We start from the raw sequence: 21073 nt of genomic DNA on the forward strand, positions 1-21073 counted from the left end.
TGTGGTCAAGTCTCCTCTGGCTCGTCTCTAGAGATGTTAGGCTCGGCTTTTTTAATAGTTTCTTCTGTCAGTCATCTTTGAAGTGTGTATGTGTGGGTGTGTGTGTGTATATATATATATATATATATATATATATATATATATATATATATATATATATATATATATATATATATATATATATATATATATATATATCCAACTGCACCATATTATTACTCTCCAGAAGCGGACATTAACCTCAACCATTTCGTGAGTTGCTCTCATGCGGGCGAGTATGCGCAAACAGGAGAGAGAGAGAGAGAGAGAGAGAGAGAGAGAGAGAGAGAGAGAGAGAGAGAGAGAGAGAGAGAGAGAGAGAGAGAGAGGCGATGTGACAGCGTGGGAATTAACAGCGCGAAAAGGAACGATGAAAGGAATGTGATGAAGGGGAGAGGAATGGAAGGGTTATAGTGATGGATGGAACAGTCAGGGAAGGTTATAGATCAATAATCTCACAGGTTTATATACGTCCGCGTGACCCCTTGTGTGTCTTACGGGCTATTCATGCCCGTGCCACCTTTTGGGTGGCTTAATCTTTATCAATCTTGCCTGTCCTGACCAACTACTTGGGCTGGACGGTAGAGTGACGGTCTCGCTTCAGGCAGGTCGGCGTTCAATCCCCGACCCGTCCACAAGTGTTTGGCCACCATTCCTTCCCTCCGTCCCATCCCAAATCCTTATCCTGATCCCTTCCCAGTGCTATATAGTCGTAATAGCTGGACGTTTTCTCCTGATAGTTCCCTTCTTGCTTCCTCCCCCCCCCCCCCCCTCACTCTCACGTGGAGCTGATCTTCAAGTCACATTCACCGAAGATGCACTCACGTTCTCTTGTCACACTCACTCAAGTGTGTCACACTCACTCAAGTGTGACCCACACACTCAAGTGTGACCCACATACTAACACCTTCTCAGATCACTTGTCATATAACGTTATTACCTTCATTTCTATCCTGTTTTTGGGCTTGTATTCAATTTCCATACAGTGCAGTCTCCTAATTTGCATATAAATCGGAGAAATAGTCAAAGTGAGATGAGCCGGTGCTACTCCTGCTGCTGTTGTTGCTGCTGTTGCTGCTGCTGCTGTTGTTGCTGCTGTTGCTGCTGCTGTTGCTGCTGCTGTTGCTGCTGCTGTTGCTGCTGCTGTTGCTGTTGCTGTTGCTGTTGCTGCTGCTGTTGCTGCTGCTGTTGCTGTTGCTGCTGCTGTTGCTGCTGCTGCTCCTCCTCCTCCTCTTCCTTCTGTTTTCCCTCTGTTGTATAATACATCGGACAACACATCTAAGTCAAAAGCACACATCACATAATGAAATCCGAAGTCCTTATGTGGGAAACGTGTCCATAAAATACCTAAGAGGAAATCCATAAATCCTGCAGGATCCGCGTTGCGTGCCCTCGACCCCAGTGCGCAGCACCGGCCTGGAACCCCCAGCATAATGTAAGGCTGTAAGGTTCGGTCTTACATAGTATCGCCACCATGCTGGGACGGAAGGAAATAGTGTATGAATCCTAGTCAGGGACCTGAACCTAACAAGTCTGGAAGTGAGTAGAATCCGCAGAGACATGCTCACCACATACAAAATACTGTACCAGCATGTTGAGCCACAAAGGATGCCAACAACCTGTCGTTCCTTATCCATATTCTAACCAGAATTTATCCTCCTGAAAGTTCCCTCCTACTCTGAGCACACGCGAGGGGAAAGTGACCTTTTACAACAACAAAACAAGAATTATCCAAAGCACCGACTAAATATTTCCATTCTACCGAAAGAATTGAATACAGCTGAACAATACATTCTAAATTAGCATGACAGCCAACCGTAGCAAACGTCGACCTTGCAATGGTTGCAACAAAGCGATCAACGGACGTCGTCACCACAACAGCCAGCCTGCACAAAATCGTGTGAAGCCAAGTTAAACAAGATGGTTATCTACACTACACTTTAGCTCAGCAACTAACGAAATTATTCAACTAGCTTTACAAGACAATTCTACTTAGCTGAATGAACTGTGAGGCTCATTTCCCGGACATCATAGTTTGCGACGCTTTCCATCACTACCCATATGCAACGTACAAGCTGTTAAGAGATCTCCAACGGCTATACAGCCGTAATGGCTTAGTGCTTTCTCCTGGTCGTTGCTGCCATCCCTGCAGGAGCAGTTACGGCAAGGCGCTGGAGGGAAGCGACCGGTTGCACCGTTGCTCACGTTAAACACTCGTTGCAAGATAATATGGACACGCTGCGGGGGAGGATGTGACAAGTTGCTCTGACACATCAACCACAATCAGATGAGAACAAGAGACAGTGAAGGGAAGCCAGAGTCAGTTGAGAGCCCAACAGCTTCCAAGTGTCGCGGAGAGAGTGACTGGGCACCACTCCGAACCTAATGCCAAAAGTTCCTTTTTTCCCAACAAGAGAGTGACTGGGCACCACTCCGAACCTAATGCCAAAAGTTCCTTTTTTCCCAACAAGAGAATGTCAGTAGCGTTCACTAGACTGGCAATCATGTCATGGCACAGTCGATTAAGTCTGGGATCCTCTCGGACGTAAGTTCGAATCCTCATCACGGCTCTTGTGGATTTGTTCATAAGGATGGCCTTCTGGAACCTCAGCATGGAGGCCATACTAAAGAAGCTTCCAATGCCGTCCTCAGCAAGTCATTCAGAAGGCTGTGGATAGCAGGTCTCCTCGTCAGAGTACGCGGCACGGGCGAGGAACCCGCCACGGGGGTACAACAAAAATGAAAACGTTCACATATTTACACCCATGTTGGTCCCATGGGTCCTGGGATATGAGAACAGGCTTAAAGAGCTCAATCCCGCAATGCTAGGGGGACACAAGACGTAGGGGGGGAGGGACAGGTCACGCCATACACAGCGGGCAACCCTGTGGCCAATATGAACCAAAGGGACATTGATAACTTTATCTGGGGAAATAAATTGACTGTATTAGAGAGAACTGCAGTTGTGTATAAACGTTACATCAATGCTCTACACAATTGTTGTGTGTGTGTGTGTGTAATTACCTAAGTGTAGTTACAGGATGAGAGCTAGGCTCGTGGTGTCCCGTCTTCCCAGCACTCTTTGTCATATAACGCTTTGAAACTACTGACGGTCTTGGCCTCCACCACCTTCTCCCCTAACTTGTGTGTGTGTGTGTGTGTGTGTGTGTGTATGTGTATGTGTATGTGTGTGTGTGTGTGTGTGTGTGTGTGTGTGTGTGTGTGTGTGTGTGTGTGTGTGTGTGTGTGTGTGTGTCCTTTCAAGCATCCCCAACACCCACCCTGGCCCACCCCCGCCCACCCCGCCCACAAAGGGGTGTTTCACAATACACATCATTCCCCTCCATGACCATACGTTCTGCCTGGAAAACAAATGTCTCCCGTAAACAGCTCCCTATTTCCCCAGCCTTCCCCACCACCACCACCACCACCCCCCAGCCTTCCCCACCACCACCACCACCACCCCCCAGCCTTCCCCACCACCACCACCACCACCCCCCAGCCTTCCCCACCACCACCACCACCACCCCCCAGCCTTCCCCACCACCACCACCACCACCCCCCAGCCTTCACCACCACCACCACCCCCCAGCCTTCCCCACCACCACCACCCCCCAGCCTTCCCCACCACCACCACCACCACCCCCCAGCCTTCCCCACCACCACCACCACCACCCCCCAGCCTTCCCCACCACCACCACCACCACCCCCCAGCCTTCCCCACCACCACCACCACCACCCCCCAGCCTTCCCCACCACCACCACCACCACCCCCCAGCCTTCCCCACCACCACCACCACCACCCCCCAGCCTTCCCCACCACCACCACCACCACCCCCCAGCCTTCCCCACCACCACCACCACCACCCCCCAGCCTTCACCACCACCACCACCCCCCAGCCTTCCCCACCACCACCACCCCCCAGCCTTCCCCACCACCACCACCACCACAACCCCCCAGCCTTCCCCACCACCACCACCACCACCCCCCAGCCTTCCCCACCACCACCACCACCACCCCCCAGCCTTCCCCACCACCACCACCACCACCCCCAGCCTTCCCCACCACCACCACCACCACCCCCCAGCCTTCCCCACCACCACCACCACCACCCCTCAGCCTTCCCCACCACCACCCCCCAGCCTTCCCCACCACCACCACCCCCCAGCCTTCCCCACCACCACCACCACCACCCCCATCCTTCCCCACCACCACCACCACCACCCCCCAGCCTTCCCCACCACCACCACCCCCCAGCCTTCCCCACCACCACCACCACCACCACCCAGCCTTCCCCACCAATACCACCACCACCCCCAGCCTTCCCCACCACCACCACCATTCCCCCAGCCTTCCCCACCACCACCACCACCCCCAGCCTTTCCCACCACCACCACCACCCCCCAGCCTTCCCCACCACCACCACCATTCCCCCAGCCTTCCCCACCACCACCACCATTCCCCCAGCCTTCCCCACCACCACCACCACCATTCCCCCAGCCTTCCCCACCACCACCACCATTCCCCCAGCCTTCCCCACCACCACCACCATTCCCCCAGCCTTCCCCACCACCACCACCATTCCCCCAGCCTTCCCCACCACCACCACCATTCCCCTAGCCTTCCCCACCACCACCACCATTCCCCCAGCCTTCCCCACCACCACCACCATTCCCCCAGCCTTCCCCACCACCACCACCATTCCCCCAGCCTTCCCCACCACCACCACCATTCCCCCAGCCTTCCCCACCACCACCACCACCACCATTCCCCCAGCCTTCCCCACCACCACCACCATTCCCCCAGCCTTCCCCACCACCACCACCATTCCCCTAGCCTTCCCCACCACCACCACCATTCCCCCAGCCTTCCCCACCACCACCACCACCATTCCCCCAGCCTTCCCCACCACCACCACCATTCCCCCAGCCTTCCCCACCACCACCACCACCATTCCCCCAGCCTTCCCCACCACCACCACCACCCCCCAGCCTTCCCCACCACCACCACCATTCCCCCAGCCTTCCCCACCACCACCACCACCACCCCCAGCCTTCCCCACCACCACCACCACCACCCCCAGCCTTCCCCACCACCACCACCATTCCCCCAGCCTTCCCCACCACCACCACCACCCCCAGCCTTCCCCACCACCACCACCACCACCCCCAGCCTTCCCCACCACCACCACCATTCCCCCAGCCTTCCCCACCACCACCACCACCCCCCAGCCTTCCCCACCACCACCACCATTCCCCCAGCCACCATGGCCAGGCTAGCTGACCCGTGACGTCACCACCACCGCCCAGGGCCACAGCTTCCGGTGATGGGAGCCGGCTTCCGGCACGGACCACAGAGAGAGAGGTGGCCGGAGCGGACATCCGGCTCCCCCCGCCCCTAACAGCCCCCCATCCTTCCCCCAGGGATGGTGTTACCTGTACAACGTGTCGGAGGGACGAGGACGTCCCTCAGCCTCGCCTGACCTCTGTCACTGTCGGGTGATGGAAACTGCGCCGTCGGTGAGGACAATAGCCAGGCGTTGTTGTTCTCACAGTGAAAACAACAGCCAGGCGCTGTTGTCTTCACAGTGGGGACAAAAGCGTAGGGGTAGCGCTAGCACGGAGCCCGTCAGAACTCATAATAACACCTCTGACAGTCACTTTCATGGGCTCCAATAAATTGTTTTTCCATGAAGTTCGTTCTTCGACAGGAGAAACCTGTCCTCACACTTAATACATCGAAATGTTTACGTTCTATGGCCACAGCGGTCTTCTGCTCTCTGGCTAGACACGGGTGACTTAAAACCTGTTTGTGTGTGTGTTGACTGTATATACACCCACCAAGATTACACCTACACCTGCACCACTGACCTATAGTGCGGGTGTGGCCCTCTGCCTCACCTCTGCTCGCTCTGGGTGCCATGGAGGGCTGTCATGGGTGCCATGGAGGGCTGTTATGAGTGCCATATAGTGTTTGGGAGGCTGTGGGTGGTTATTGGTAGTCCTGCACCACTGACCTATAGTGCGGGTGTGGCCCTCTGCCTCACCTCTGCTCGCTCTGGGTGCCATGGAGGGCTGTCATGGGTGCCATGGAGGGCTGTTATGAGTGCCATATAGTGTTTGGGAGGCTGTGGGTGGTTATTGATGGCTTTGGATGGTTTTTAAGGGTTCCAGCTGCAGGCTCCAGCTGCAGGCTCCAGCTGCACAGGGAACAAAGACAGAATAAAAAATCCAGAAGTAAATATTATTAAAATGCGAGAATTGTGCTGTTATCATGGGGAGGCGCGAGCCAGCCGACACAAGGGATAGCGGGCTCTTCCTGGCGCCTGTGGTCGTGGCTGGCACGGAAATGGTCGCTTTAGATACGGAAATGGTCGCCTCAGACACGGAAATGGTCGTTCAGACACCGAAATGGTCGTTCAGACACGGAAATGGTCGCTTTAGATACGGAAATGGTCGCGTCAGACACGGAAATGGTCGCATAGTCAACACAATTGGGGACACTTCCAAGACAGGCCAGGACGTGGTTCTTTTAAATTGGGGAGGAAATAGGGAGATGCTTTCCCTATTTCTTCTGATAGTGATGGATGCCAGTGAAATCTGTCCTAACACTTAATCCATCGCATTTTTTAACGCTATAGACCACTATGTTAAAATTCAGATGCTTTAGTGGAGTAAAAAAGCACCGTAAAATTGACGTCCAAGCATGCAGTAGTCCTCGATCGGTCAAATCGGCTGTGTCAACATTTGTTCTCTTCTGGTCAGGCAAAAATCAATTGGCTTTGAACGTTTGTCACGACGCGATAACGGGGGTGAATATAGAACAAAAGGAGACATATGTTGACCAAACCACGCACTAGAAAGTGAAGGAACGACAACGTTTCGGTCCGTCCTGGACCATTCTCAAGTCGATTTTCTCAACAATCGACTTGAGAATGGTCCAGGACGGACCAAAACCTCATCGTTCCTTCACTTTCTCGTGTGTGGATTGGTCAACATATTTCAGCCACGTTAGTGTGACTCCTCGTCTGCAAAAGAGACATATGTTTCCCCCAGACTCATGAGTCCAGACTCATGAATATATTCACCGAGTGAGCTCACTACACCCAGGGTCAGTGCCGCGGGCTTCACCGTGACTCAGCCAAGGTACACCACACTCAGGTCAAGGGGGTCAATGGTCTCAGGTCAAGGGGGTCAATGGTCTCAGGTCAAGGGGGTCAATGGTCTCAGGTCAAGGGGGTCAATGGTCTCAGGTCAAGGGGGTCAATGGTCCCAGGTCAAGGGGGTCAATGGTCTCAGGTCAAGGGGGTCAATGGTCTCAGGTCAAGGGGGTCAATGGTCTATTTTCTCGGCAGTAACAGTCTGTGCAACAGGCGTTAGTCTGTGCAGGAATTCTGTGCAACACTTGTTGGTCCGTACAAGGACTATTGCACATATGGACAAGTCAATCCTATCGGAATAGGACGATAAAGACAGATATGGGGAGATATTACCCCAAGACTGTCAGCAGAAGCTCGTATCAAAAGAATATCATCAGCTGCACACGGAAGATTGGCTAATATGAAAACTGCCTTTGGGAAAATAAAGAATCGTCCGGAATCTTGTAAATCGTTAGACCAGTTCTGGCATATTCGGCACCACCGTAGAGTTCTTGTCTCATTAAACACACAACGAAGCTGGAGAAAGCTGAGATATGTCGATAACTAGTTCTAGATCTGAGAGGGATGAGCTACGAGGAAAAACGACAGTCATTAAGGCTCACGTCATTGGAAGAGAGAATAGAGAACACATGATTACCACATACAAAATCCTATGTGAAATAGACAGGGCAGACATGGCTATTTACCAGTGGTAGGACACGAACACGGGGAACATGGATGGAAAGAAATACCCAAATGAGCCACAGATACCTTAAGAAAAGTATCTTTTCAGCGTCAGAGCAACGAACAAACAAATGCCCTGTGTGAAGGCAGACTCCATGTACAGCTTTAAATGTAGAACCCTGCAATAGGCTCTTGAACCTACACGCTAGTCGATTAAGAGTTGAGAGGCGGGACCCGAGAGCTGTGGCTCATCCTCTACAAATACAACTAGATGAGTAGAAGAAACGAGCGCAGCAACCTTCAGTCTGCGCAAGAAATCAGCGCAGTAGCAAGGACATTGCTGAGCAATGTTAAGGTTCCCGTTGTTGCTCAGTGCTGATATGTTTAGTGAAGCCTGCGCACACTTCCCGCCCCCAGGCGCAGTGACGGACCAGGGGGAAGAGATGACTGGGACGGGCAGGGGGAGGGTGACTGGGATGGAAGGGGGGAGGGTGACTGGGACGGAAGGGGGGAGGGTGACTGGGACGGGAAGGGGGGGGAGGGTGACAGGGGTAGGAAGATAACGGAAGGGAAGGGCTTCAACATGTGCTTGGGGTTGAGGGTCACTGGTTGGAGGGAGAAGGAAGAGTTATTTACTGTTATTTGGCGCTGATTCTAGTTCTTGTGCGGGAGGGAGGGGCTGGGGAGAACTTGGGGGCTGAGGGAAAACTTGGGGGCTGGGGAAAACTTGGGGGCTGGGGGAAACCTGGGGGGGAATAAGACGTAGGGGGACTGGGAGAGACCCAGTGCGGGGAAGTCACAGAAAGCTGGGAAGGTTTAAGATAACACATGGAACAGTCAAGAGGGAAAGAACAGATTTGCTAGAAATAAATCAAAATAATTGTCAACACAGTCGACTCGGAACTTAATATTTCCGGGTTCGATTTCCCAAAAAGGTGTGACGTTTGGTCATCCGTTTCCTTCCATCTGAACCTGGAGATGGTCCGTCGTTTGCTAGGTGGACCCTCGTTTGCTAGGCGGAAGCACCTCAAGGTAACCTCAAGGTAAGGCTAGGTGACCCCAATACACTTAACGTTCCTCCTGTCTCTGACAATTGGAAACCATAAGGAGGTAACATCATGCCAGGAAGAGGAAGAATAAGGAAGAGGGGGAATTGTGTTGAGAGGCAGGAAGAGACGCCAGCCGCCAGTGGGCCTCCATTCCTCCTCTTCAGACGACAACACTTCACGTCCATCAACCTCTCTCTCTCTCTCGCGTTCATGGGTCCGTCTACCCGTACCGTCATTCCAGTTCAGGAGTCTGTGTCCAGTTATTTTAAGTTTCCAGGTACCTCATTCTAGTGACCTTGCTCCCATTTACCGAGTCGTCCACACCAGCCGGTCCTCGGTCTTTTTTCCCAACCCGAAGGCTTCTGGGGCTCTGAATTGTCGCCTCGTCCGCTTCAGTTGCGTGAAGAAACTGACAGATCACTCGTGGAGGCCAGAGAGAGACCGCGTCCCTCTCACACTCAGGGCGGACGTTGGATATCACGATGGTAAATCTATTCTAAAAAAAATCTATTAAATAAGGATTTAATACTATACAATCCTTGAGTATTAGGACTGTATAAAACTACTGTATTAACTACCTCGGATTTAATACTATACAGCATCGTAGCAGATGCTCCCGGACGCGGGTTCGAATCCTCGTCACGGCCCTTGTGGATTTGTTCAGTCCTTGAGCTCTGTTCCAGGGGGGGGGAGGCCTTTGAGCCCTGTTCGTACAAAGAGTACGTACTGTTATAGGCTCCTCTTCTTGATGAACAAATCCACATGGGCCGTGACGAGGGTTCGAACCTACGTCCGAGGGGATCTCAGACGCTGCCTTAATCGACTGAGCTACGACATGGTAAAATTTAATTTTTAATAAAATTTCCTCTTGATGATACGAGCAGTTTACATGAAGCACTTATCCTCCCGATGACTGCTATACGCAGCAGAGAAACGATTGCAAAGTTCGACGGTCTCGGACTCCATTGATCTATATTACTTTAGTCAGTGGTGGAAAGATCCTGAAATGACAGGACTAGGCGCTAGCCTGTTAGTGGAGCGTATTAACGAAACCTGGAGAGAGTTTCGTGAGTTGTTGACCAGACCACACACTAGAAGGTGAAGGGACGACGACGTTTCGGTCCGGCCTGGACCATTCTCAAGTCGAACCATCGCCTGCAGTTCCGTGAGTTCTTCTACTCCCCGAGCCCGGCCTAGTGCCAAGCTTGATTACTAAGTGGATGTTTTTCTCCCGTGATGAAAGACTTCGTTTAGCAAAAACAGCTGAAGTGTCAGGAGCGGATGAGACGTTGAACCAATCTAAATGAATAATTCTTGCTACAGAGCTGTTGAAATACCGAGCAATAAGAAATTATCGGTGGAATTAGATCCAGAGTGTAGTGAAAGTACAGTGTGAAGTGTTGTGATGAGTAGTCATCACAACTCCCCCTCACCTACTCATGATGAGTAGGTGAAGGGGGAGGTGCTTGGGGCGTGAGGGAAGGATACACGCTTGGGGAGCAGAGTAGGGGGATGGGGAGGAGAGAGACGGTCACGGAGAGAGGAGACAAGCTCACGGATGGTGGTGGGGAGGATATAAGATCGTGACTGAAGAATAGAGAGAGGGGGGAGGGAGGGGAAGACAGGTGTTGAGATGGAATTGCTATCCTTCAGCGATCATTCACATCTATTTGAGAAATATTACTACCTCTGTGATTGGCAGCGGCCCTCACTTCCCCCCTCACACAGCGTCACCTCGCCAGTCACTTCACCTGGCTTGCCCTCACCCGCCCACTTGCCAGTAATGAAGGTAGCAATGCTGTTGTTTTAGATTCAACTACTCTGAACAAAAAGTTACAAGTAGCACGAGCTATGGTAAACCCTTAGTGGACTTACCTGGCACAGGAACGGGGCTGTGAAACAAAACGGGTAGCAATGTGCAGCTCTGCTATATATCCTACCCACCTCCCTATGGAGCCGTGGCATAACCCACGTCCATATGGAGCTGTGGCATAACCCACTTCCCTATGGAGCTGTGACATAACCCACTTCCCTATGGAGCCGGGGCAAAGGGCTCTTGTTTACATCCCCCTCACGCCAAGGAAATAAAGGTGCGGCCGTGGCCTAGGACTCCCAGACATGAACGCTTCCCCTGGACGTGGTGAGGTCGTTGACACACACCGCGCCTCCCCCCGCAAGAGTCCAGTTTCTTCTCTAGTGGCTGATGGTAACGCAGATATTACCGGACTAGGCCGTTGGTCATCCTCACCCCTTCCCCGTTCCTCATTACCCGTCCCCCTCATCACCCGTTCACCCCTCCACTCACTCCCCTTCGCCTCCAACCCCCCATCTCCCCATCAGCCCCAAACACCTGCACAAAAGAAGAGAGAGCAGACATGACGCGCGCAAAATCCCTGGCGGGAAATTGACCTTGGATAAAAACACAAATGTTGGCAATGAACACGGTAAGGACAAGCACAGGCCAAGAGACTTGGAGCTTGAGAAACAGATCAACGGCAGAGTTACCAGGAAACGCTTATCTAGCTTCATCTATGGCCATCTATCTAGAGTAGATAGATGGCGATAGAATGCTCTGTTCCAGCCTGCGCCAGTCACAGGTTTATATGTAGATTCGTGTATATATATTTGGTGGAAAATATGACACCGAGGGTGCACCTCGTCTCGTGCTTAGTTTGTGCTCTGAAAAGAGAAAGAAAATGGGAGAAATGATATGTAATCGGGAATAGGAAGATAACAGGTGGAATAGAGAAGGAGAAGCGGACGTAGCAGATGGAACGTGTGTGAGAAAATTACGATGAGAGTGATGATGGGTTGACCTCCGGGCTCAGGGCGTGTATGACGTGGTATGACCTTATCTTGAGGTTATCTTGAGATGATTTCGGGGCTTAGCGTCCCCGCGGCCCGGTCCGGCATTTTGTTACACACCCCCAGGAAGAAGCTGTCTACCTTCCAGGTATCTATTTACTGCTTGGTGAACAGTGGCATCAGGGTGGAAAGAAACTCTGCCCATTTGTTTCCGCCTCCACCGGGAATCGAACCCGGAACCTCAGGAATACGAATCCGAAGCGCTGTCCATTCAGCTGTCAGGCACCGTAACCCGAGTTGACCCACAGAATGACCCAGTCGACAGTGCCAGAAATGACGACTTAATCCGGGGACACCCCGACACACTACACCTCACACACAACACACACTTTACACACAAACAATTAACCCAAATCCCCCACAATTCACATGGATGATAAACACGTGAGAGATCACTATGGTGACACGTGATGCTCCATAACGGCGCTTCAGCTCAGTCTCCAGCCTCTTTGTGACCATAAAATACTGTATTCGCGTCACGAATCCGTTCACTGTACCGCTGCGGAGCCCCCATTAATCGCATTAAGGCGCCCCCTCCTCCCGCCCGCCCGCTAAGACCCTAGACACGGTGCCTTATTGTGGAGCAGCGCTTAACTGTTGTCTGATCCACATCACCCGAGGCCAGCCTCGTGATCCGTGCTTTGTAGGCCGGGTTCCTGTGTTGCTTGGGGGTGAGCCGTTGCTTGAGGGTGAGCCGTTGCTTGGGGGTGAGCCGTTGCTTGGGGGTGAGCCGTTGCTTGGGGGTGAGCCGTTGCTTGGGGTGAGCCGTTGCTTGGGGGTGAGCCATTGCTTGGGGGTGAGCCGTTGCTTGGGGGTGAGCCGTTGCTTGGGGGTGAGGTGTTTCTTGAAGGGGGGAGAGAAGCACTTGCCCCCTAGGGGGCAGTGTTTTTGCCCTGAATATTATGTCACTGTGACTTATTAGCAACCTAAACAAATCAAAACTAGGCCAATGGATGCAATATTATTATGTATAAAATCCAGTTTACCAGTTAGAATGTTAGTGACTTATCAGGGGCTTGGTAAGTCAAATTTGTATTTTGACTTGGTAAGTCAAAACGCTAGGGGGGGGGGGGCACAGCTCAGACGTTGTCCGGGGTGACTAGTGCTTGTCCTGCGTGGTATGTGTCCCTGGAAGCTGTTTCTGTACCAGCCTCACCCCCCTCCCCCATCTGTTCCATGCTAGGGTTTAAAGGTATAGGGCCGCCAAGACGTCTGGGCTGCGACAGTGGGGCCCCCGAGACGTCTAGGCTGCGACAGTGGGCCGCCGAGACGTCTGGGCTGCGACAGTGGGCCGCCGAGACGTCTGGGCTGCGACAGTGGGTCGCCGAGACGTCTGGGCTGCGACAGTGGGGCCCCCGAGACGTCTAGGCTGCGACAGTGGGCCGCCGAGACGTCTGGGCTGCGACAGTGGGCCGCCGAGACGTCTGGGCTGCGACAGTGGGTCGCCGAGACGTCTGGGCTGCGACAGTGGGGCCCCCGAGACGTCTAGGCTGCGACAGTGGGCCGCCAAGACGTCTGGGCTGCGACAGTGGCCCCCCGAGACGTCTGGGCTGCGACAAAGATAGCGGAAATGTCGCGGGCAGACAGGAGGGCGCTGGTAGTCCGTTAGTGGCGGGGGCGGGCACACATTCCAGCACACGCAATCCCACGCCCTCCCACCTACACTCACGCCCTCCCACCTACATCCACGCCCTCTCCACTACACCCACGCTCTCTCCTCTACACCCACGCCCTCTCCGCTACACCCACGCCCTCGACACACTAAACATAATCTGTGCACACCCATACAAACTCCCTTTGTCTTCAAACAATTTATTCAACTCCTCACATCCCTTGCCCCTCCCTGCTTCACGCCCCTCCCCCCCTCCCTCCCCCACTAGGGACGGGAGGAGCACCCGTCCCGTGCCCCCCTCCCGACTTTACCCGTCCCTTGCCCCTTCCTGCCTCACAAAGGCAAACTGTAAAATGGAATCTCATGCAATGGAAATGAGGGAGGGATGGGAGGGAGACTTGTGAGGGGAGGGGGAAGACTGGTAGAGGCGATGGGCAGCCTTACGGGGAAGAGGAATGGATGCCGGTGAGTGAAGGAAAACTGCTTAGGGAATGGGGATGTCTGATGTGGAAGGGGGAAAGACTGGCGGCCTGAGAGAGGGGGATGGGACTCTTAACATCCTGGTAAAAGCTATTGGAAGGGGTTAATGTCACATTTAAGGGTGGGAAAGTAGGGGAAACAGACAAAAAATTATCTGAAAACCTGAAATGGAAAGGAATCTGGTAACAATGACTGCAAATGTTGAGGATAACTACGGCTGACAAGGTGGACGGCCGAGTTACAGCCCCGCTCCTGTGTCTGGTAAGTCCACTACGGGCTCACCATAGCCCGTGCTACTTTGGAACTTTTGTTCTAAGTAGCTGAATCTAAAACAACAACAACGAGGACTGCCGCTAGAGGGCGCGAGCCCCATGACCCTACACACACTTGAGAGTGTTATAGTACATCTTTGAGACGTGGCAATGATTCTACGGATGTAAAGGCGTCGTATGATGAGCTGGTGGGTGGGAGTATGACCTCTCCCAGCATCGCTCCTGCCTCGGATGTGAACGTAACTGAGTAATCGTCTGAACGCAGTTCCTTTCTCGCGAACGTATAGAGAGGTGAATGTCCTTGTTGTTCTACGCTGCCTAAAGCATCATCTGCGGTGTTCAATCATCTTGAAGCCTCATCAACGCTGCTCAAAGCCTCATCTCGGGACCTTGTCACCCCCCACCCCCTCCCCCCCTTCCGTTACCTTTTGTACAGATATATGCAATGAGATCAGTGATATCCACCCCACAGGTACGGTTACAGAGGTGACAAATGCGAGGTGTGCCAGGATAAGGTAACCATTTATGCACGAGTTAGTCTATACAATGAACAAATCCACAAGGGCCGTGACGAGGATTCGAACCTGCGTCCGGGAGCATCCCAGACACTGCCTTAATCGACTGAGCTACGACAGGGTTTTAACCCTGTCGTAGCTCAGTCGATTAAGGGGTTTTAACCCTGTCGTAGCTCAGTCGATTAAGGCAGTGTCTGGGATGCTCCCGGACGCAGGTTCGAATCCTCGTCACGGCCCTTGTGGATTTGTTCATTTGATGCATCACGTTAGTGTGATCTCTGTGTGTTAGTCTATACACCTTCATGATCATGTAAAAGTCCACCTTTCTGTAGTTTCATTTCATTCGTATTAACAAACTGAGGGGAAAGTAACCAAGTTTTATACTAAATTTTTAGAGTTCGCTACTAATGACACGTCCGTGAATGGTTGTGTATTGTTTAATCCTTTCTGAACTGATCGGTAGAGCGACGGTCCCGCTATTTGCAGGATCGGCGTTCGATTCCCCGATGGTCCAAAGGGTTGGGCATCATTCCTTCACTCCGTCCTCATATCCCAGCGCCTTGTTCTCATATTTCCTGCGATGCTGCGTAGTCACCGTGACTTAGTACCTTCCGATAATTATCGTACCTCCTCATGTCCGCCACTGACTCCATATTTTCATAAATTTGTAATATATTGGACGCGTTATTCTTATCTCGACAAAGTGCTAAGAATCTAATTAGAAACTAATTAGCATTTGCCTACACTCGAACGCCAACCAATGCCGGAAAACTACATTTTATAACCAAAAGACAAGCTAGCAACTTGTCACTGGGAAGAGGTTATTGACGTTACCATCAGGGGTGGGAGGGAGGACTGATACTTACCAAGATGGGATGGAGCTAGTGTCCCAGGGTCCTCAGTAGTGGGATGGAATCCCGTCCCCTCCCTGGGACAGCCAGCCGTGACGGCCAGGAAAAACGGCTTCGTTTTGCTAGGTTGTAATTGGTGGTACATGTACACCAACACTGGTGGACGGGCTGTGATGGGGGCACCTCACCAGTCCAACACCGGTGGACGGGCTGTGATGGGGGCACCTCACCAGTCCAACACCGGTGGACGGGCTGTGATGGGGGCACCTCACCAGTCCAACACCGGTGGACGGGCTGTGATGGGGGCACCTCACCAGTCCAACACCGGTGGACGGGCTGTGATGGGGCACCTCACCAGTCCAACACCGGTGGACGGGCTGTGATGGGGCACCTCACCAGTCCAACACTTGTGGACGGGCTGTGATGGGACACCTCACCAGTCCAACACTGGTGGACGGGCTGTGATGGGACACGTCCTCACCTCACTAAGCCTGGGTGTTCAGCTCTCATGAGCACATGAGGCATCTCCAGGTAGTGTAAGACAGAACACTGTGGTACAGCACTCAGAATAATCTTTCTAGCTCTTAGATTTTACAAAGCTTTCACAGGCAACGGGATTGTTGTTTTATAAGTTAAAAGAAGTCATATTTCACACACAGCACTCGCTCCCTCTGCCGCTGGGGATAATTCACACGTGGCTCTTGTTATTATCCACGTGGAAGACAACACGTCGTAGTTATTTTAACTTGCTGTTTACACCGCTGATTATTTAGTCATCAAAAAAGGTAATTAGTTTCTAATTAAGGGGGGTAGAAATATTTCGACATGTAAAAGAGGATAAGGTCTTACAGCCCGGGTTGTGAGTGGTTTAGGTACATTAAAGACCACAACACTTGTTAATGAGGAGCGTTTTTATAGAGGGGAACTTATGGGTTTTAATGAAATAATTTAACTGAGAACTATCTTTCTCTGGAAGGAAATTACAGGTGATGGAGAGTGAGGGAGGGAAGGGTGATGGAGAGTGAGGGAGGGAAGGGTGATGGAGAGTGAGGGAGGGAAGGGTGATGGAGAGTGAGGGAGGGGAGGGTGATGGAGAGAAGGGTGATGGAGAGTGAGGGAGGGGAGGGTGGTGGAGAGTGAGGGAGGGGAGGGTGATGGAGAGAAGGATGATGGAGAGTGAGGGAGGGAAGAGTGGTGGAGAGTGAGGGAGGGGAGGGTGATGGAGAGAAGGGTGATGGAGAGTGAGGGAGGGAAGGGTGATGGAGAGTGAGGGAGGGGAGGGTGATGGAGAGAAGGGTGATGGAGAGTGAGGGAGGGGAGGGTGGTGGAGAGTGAGGGAGGGAAGAGTGGTGGAGAGTGAGGGAGGGGAGGGTGATGGAGAGAAGGGTGATGGAGAGTGAGGGAGGGGAGGGTGGTGGAGAGTGAGGGAGGAGAGAGTAAACAAAACCTAAGCTACTCTATCTCTCTCAGATGTTTTATCTCAATAAATTTTCTTGAAGGAAGGGATGGGAGGGGTAGGAAGGGGGGGAAAGGAGAAGAATTGACGGATGTATTTCATAAGTGGGGGAAAAAAAGTTTAACAGTAGTGGGAAGTTAAGCCACAGTTAAAGTGCCTCCATTAATGATGTCACTATAACCGGCGTTATTACTATAGGTGTCACTCATGCCCAGTCTCATGCCTAGGCTCATGCCCAGGCTCATGCCCAGGCTCATGCCCAGGCTCATGCCAAGGCTCATGCCTAGGCTCATGCCCAGGCTCATGCCCAGGCTCATGCCTAGGCTCATGCCCAGGCTCATGCCCAGGCTCATGCCCAGGCTCATGGGTAGCTGATAGTTACCCATGACAGGAGAGAGAGAGAGCAATAGGAATGGTGAAACACCTGGTGATAACGCAAGCCATGGATGGTAGAGGCAGTAGTTATGTCAGGCGACGGGACTCCAGGCAATTTAGACAACAGTTGCCACATGAGAGAATGTGACGGTGGTTAGAGAGGAGGTGATCAAGGGGATAGTTAGGTCACCCCTCACAGTACCCACACATCGTAGGGGATGGGACGGGGTCACTGTTGTTAGTCAACTTGTTGGCGCGATCTGCAGACGGCGGTCACTATACTACGTTGACAAGGTAATGTGTCCATGCTGATAGCAATATGTTTAGACGAAATGAAAGTAGTGAAGGACGCAGCTCTTTTGTTTAGGGTCAGTTATTTAGGGTCCTGAGCAGGTTTAGGGTCTGAGGAGGGTCTAAGCCTCTGACCGGTCCACTAAATGTTACTCGTTTCTATCTTACATAGACGGTAAACGAGTATCTATGACTCGTATGTTCGCTTCAGGAAGGTTATGTCCACTGCGTTTAATAGCTTCTGTTCTGTTAAATCTCGTCTGAAATCTGACTTGGTTAGTAACTGTGCACTGTGTTAGATAATGTTCCAGTGGTCTATCGGGCATTTCTCCACAGTGCTGGCATTTCCTCTCATTTAACGGAACCTGTAAAAGAGCAGTTAGTCTCCGTAAAGGGAGTAGTTAGTCCCCGTGAAGGGAGCAGTTAGTCCCCGTGGAGGGGAGCAGTTAGTCCCCGTGAAAGGAGCAGTTAGTCCCCGTGAAGGGAGCAGTTAGTCCCCGTGGAGGGAGTAGTTAGTCCCCGTGGAGGGAGTAGTTAGTCCCCGTGAAAGGAGCAGTTAGTCCCCGTGAAGGGAGCAGTTAGTCCCCGTGGAGGGAGTAGTTAGTCCCCGTGAAAGGAGCAGTTAGTCTCCGTGGAGGGAGCAGTTAGTCCCCGTGAAGGGAGCAGTTAGTCTCCGTGGAGGGAGCAGTTAGTCTCCGTGGAGGGAGCAGTTAGTCCCCGTGGAGGGAGCAGTTAGTCCCCGTGGAAGGAGAAGTGTATTAACCTTCTTGTTAATACAATGAAGTGTGAAGAAGTGCATTGATCACAAGTACACAGTCAATAGCAATACAGCAATCGAAATAGAACATAAAACTGGGCGAGAGATGTGTTCCACCATTGTTACTACTCCGGTGAGGCAGCAACACAGAGCACCACACAGCCTGGGACACTCTTCCATCTCCTATGTACATATATATAACCTTTCCGTTTGCTAGCATAAACCTGATCGCTCACCAATATATATATATATATTGTCCAGCCTGGCGCGTCTTACTGGCGCGAACGTCGTTTAGCTTTTGTTTTTGTACACACACGGTTAGAGAACAGCGCACGAGGTGGGTCGTGGTGGGGGGATGGGGTCGGAGGTGCGCAGTACTGCACGGCCGCACGCAACGAGGCCTCTGCGCGCACTAGCGACGTCGCACTGCGCCCGCCCTCATGCGCCTGGCCCGCAGTTGCCACACACTACCCGGCTACTCAACTAGCGGATTAACCTGGATGTTTAGTCACGGAACGCCGCCAGCTGGGGGATTTGTGGCGCTGGGATTATAACTGGAGATTACTGTTGAGGGATTTATCTTTAAAGCAGCATATACAGGTTCTTCATGCGAGGTGTTTACGAAGCTGCCAATCATATTATTATTATTAATAGAGAAACTGTAAAGTAAATTAACTCGCATTTCACTTATATACGTATATTTATTTGCTTTAAATTTTCTCTATTAATAGTGGTTGGCAGCTTTGTAAATGCTTTATATATATATATATATATATATATATATATATATATATATATATATATATATATATATATATATATATATATATATATATATGCAATTGACGATCACAAAACACTGATCATTTTATGCGGAAAATCCACAGAGAAATATGAAATGAGGTGAACGTTTCGGCTTTGTTAAAGCCTTTGCCAACACCAGACTGACTGACATGTACAAGAATTGTAACCGGGATTGCTACTTCTCTCACACGGATCCTCAACGACAGAGTTCGAACCCTCATCACGGCCCTTGTGGAATCTGAGTCAGTCTGGTGTTGACAAAGGCTTTAACAAAGCCGAAACGTTCACCTCATTTCATATTTCTCTGTGGATTTTCCGCATATATATATATATATATATATATATATATATATATATATATATATATATATATATATATATATATATATATATATATAATATATATCCCCCCGACAGTCCAAGAGGTTGGGCATCATTCCATCACCTCGTCCCATCCCAAATCTTTATCCTGACCCCTTCCCAATGCTATATAGTCGTGATGGCTTGGTGCTTTCCTCAGAGTGCTGACATCAAGACGGAATGTGAAGTCACGAATCACTACGGGTATAAGATCCTATGATAAAATCCACAAAGACCGTGATGATGGTTCGAACTTACGTCCAGGGTGATCCCAAATGCGCCTTATAATCGACTGAGCCACGACATGTACAAGAATTGTAACCGGGATTGCTACTTCTCTCACACGGATCCTCAACGACAGAGTTCGAACCCTCATCACGGCCCTTGTGGATTTATTCATTTGATATATCACGCTATTGTGATTTCTGTGTGTATAAGATCCTAATAACTCAAACTAACTTAGGCCTTGAGTATCTTCTATCTTGAGGTTATCTTGAGTGATTTCGGGGCTTTAGTGTCCCCGCGACCCGGTCCTCGTCCAGGCCTCCACCCCCAGGAAGCAGCCCGTGACAGCTGACTAACACCCAGGTACCTATTTTACTGCTAGGTAACAGGGGCATAGAGTGAAAGAAACTTTGCCCATTGTTTCTCGCCGGCGCCCGGAATCGAACCCGGGACCACAGGATCACAAGTCCAGCGTGCTGTCCGCTCGGCCGACCGGCTCCCCAAAGTAAGTTTAAATGTTGCAAAGGTGAAAACCACAACCTTGGCTACAGCAAGGCAGGTGTTGAGTGGAGGATGAGTGTACCGACGTAATAGATTAGTGTTTGTCTACGGTTATCCTGGCAACCTTGTCACTGCCTTAGTATAATGAAATAAAGATAATAGATGGAACGTCAGACAGACAAATGGAATTCCTCGAAAAGGACGAGAATCTTGAGGGTACCGAACTTCTGAGGTGCTGGCGAGGAGTCACAATAACGTGGCTGAAATATGTTGACCAAACTACACACTAGAAAGTGAAGGGTCCGTCCTGGACCATTCTCAAGTCGATTGTCTTCAGATATAAAGCGTCGCCTTGTACATTAAGTTGCTACCTGGCGAATAAGCCTCCTTCGGGGCCATAAACTGCGAACAGCCATCCATCCACAGATCTCCAGCAGCTTCATCAATCAACCAGAGGGAACTCCACAACTTGGTGTGAAGGCCAGGTGGATGGAGTTCGATGGTGCATAACCAAAACCCGTATATTACCTGTAAATTAATTCCCAGTTTATTCATTGATATTTCTCCCGTGTGTAATATCATTTGGCACAGAGGAACTCCCTCGCATTTAAGTTTAGCTGTCATGTCAGACACAGCTGACGAGGTGCTGGGTGTTGTCGACGGAAGCTGAATTTGTTGACTAAAATCCGTTGTTGTTTAAGATCGCCACTTGGAACAAAAAGTTCCAAGTAGCACGGGCTATGGTGAGCCCGTAGTGGAGTTACCTGGCACGAGGTAAACGTTACTTAAGCGCTTTTG

The 21073-nt window shown here is 51.3% G+C and overlaps 1 protein-coding gene across 2 annotated transcripts in view; it reads right to left on the reverse strand.

Moving 5' to 3' along the window:
• The window catches only part of LOC123745803 (uncharacterized), a 49833-nt gene extending 31042 nt beyond the window's left edge, over window positions 1-18791 (reverse strand). Inside the window, exons 1-2 of one of the 2 annotated variants that reach the window (XM_069317639.1) lie at window positions 18700-18791; window positions 15522-16267 (exon numbers count right to left, since the gene is read on the reverse strand). The gene's annotated coding sequence lies outside the window, so the exon portion shown is untranslated. Of the gene's footprint in view, window positions 1-15521; window positions 16268-18621 lie in introns of both variants that reach the window. The other variant, XM_069317638.1, reaches the window with a different exon arrangement.
• Between the last annotated feature and the right edge of the window lie 2282 nt (window positions 18792-21073).

The sequence above is a fragment of the Procambarus clarkii genome, chromosome 88, assembly GCF_040958095.1.
Source record: "Procambarus clarkii isolate CNS0578487 chromosome 88, FALCON_Pclarkii_2.0, whole genome shotgun sequence".
NCBI classification, from domain to species: Eukaryota; Metazoa; Arthropoda; class Malacostraca; order Decapoda; family Cambaridae; genus Procambarus; species Procambarus clarkii.